Raw genomic sequence first — 1,905 nt, 5'->3', positions numbered from 1 at the left:
ACTAAGTGGAATATAATTAAAATAAAATATACAATAAAGTAAAATATGAGTTGCCAATTTACAATATAGAATACAATATAAAATACAAATAATTACAGGAATTGAGTGTAGTGCAAAATGTAAATAGTTTTTTAAGGACATTCAGTCCATAGACATTCAGACATTCATACTCAGAACATAGGTTACACCTATGATAAGCTATAATATAATATAATAAACCTCCTAAATATACAAAATAATCAACAATACAGTATACTAAACCTATAATACACATACTATCCAATACTAACCTTATAACCTACACTAACCTAGAGACAAATAGGGTACAATTAGTGCAGTATTGCTGATTGTGCCACCAGTAGCTGATAGTGCAACCAGTAGCTGAAGTGACAGTTTGTAAAGTGACTAGTGCGAGTGTCGACAGTGTATCAATGTCCATATCAATGCTAATTCAGAAGCCTGATGGCCCTTGGAAAGTAACTGTAGTCCAGTCTGCGTGTGCGAGATCGAATGCTTCAGTATCGCCTGCCAGAAGGCAACAGGGTTAAAAGACTGAATGATGGGTGGTAACAGTCTCTTAGAATCCTACCAGCTTTCCTGAGGCATCGTGTGTGGTAGGTGTCCTGTAGGGCAGGGAGCTTCCTAGCAGCATCATATATTCCCTTGGATAAGGCGTGTGTGTGTGTATGTGTGCGTTACAGACTTTGAACTGTAACCAGCAACCCCCCACGCACATGCCACTGTAACACAATACATAATTACTGATTAAGAATTGATGACGATACTAATCAATAATGCATCCACCTGGATAAATCGCTGACTTTCCTACTCCTACAAACCACACGGAGGATCCAGATGGGTCATGAAGCGAGAAGTTTCCACTCTGAAGACAAACCTTGCGTATCAGGTATAAATAGCAAGAGTGGGTGAACTTTACAATGAGTTCAATTTGTAATCAAGGCCTTCTGACCCTATATTTAGTATGTGTCGGCAGTTCCTTTGGTTGTTTTTTTCTACTAACCTGTGGTGTTGGCTAAATATGCTGTAATGGGTGTTGATAGCCAACCTATTGATGTGTTGATGATAGATTTTCAAAAAGAGGTTTGGTCAGGAGCAAGATAAATTGTTTTAGTGATGACAAAAAAGCCTGGTATCAGACATTGATTTCCATTATGTATTGCTGTAAACACTCGCACTGAAAATTGTCTATTGTCTTTGCTCTATGTACAAACTATTAGGCCCTAACCTCATGGTTATTTTGGCTGTCAGTCTTGAATTACAAGTTATTTGATTAACTTGAGCTTGATTTACAATCTGGTGGCGTCAAGATATGTTTTGTTACATCAACGCGGGATAGTGCCACATGAGTGAGCAGTTTGCTAGCCGTCTGACAGGTTATATTTTTCTGAACGCCTTCTGCATTTATCCCTTGATGTTTGCTGTGAAAAAGAATGCACTAATCCTTCTATTTGAATAATTAAGTAACGAAAATTATGGGAGTTCTTGACATTAAATCAATGTCACGCTTGTCCAATGGTGCGATCACGATTTCTTGATTACTGGTAGGCTAATTATAGGCTTTACATGTGGAACACGGTTGATTCCCTTAAGTGGTATGGATGAGAGTGAGACAGATTGTTTCACGATCATAAAGTCATCTCTTTTAAAATGGACAGCTTCTCAAATACTCTTAAATTCGTTTTTATCTAAATGTTACATTTCCACAAGAAAACAAATATTGGACCTGGCTCTGGATTATATCAAGTTACTATGACTTAAGAAAAAAAGAATGTGCAAATGTGTACACCCAATCTTCTATTTGCCATCCATCCATCCATCTATCCATCCCTCCTCCTCTCCTCCCTCCCTTCGTGGGCTACCTCGCTCACTCAGTCATGACACACG

Source organism: Hypomesus nipponensis, chromosome 6, assembly GCF_054491055.1.
Source record: "Hypomesus nipponensis isolate SF chromosome 6, ASM5449105v1, whole genome shotgun sequence".
In the NCBI taxonomy this organism is placed as follows: domain Eukaryota; kingdom Metazoa; phylum Chordata; class Actinopteri; order Osmeriformes; family Osmeridae; genus Hypomesus; species Hypomesus nipponensis.
This window is presented reverse-complemented; position numbering follows the sequence as displayed.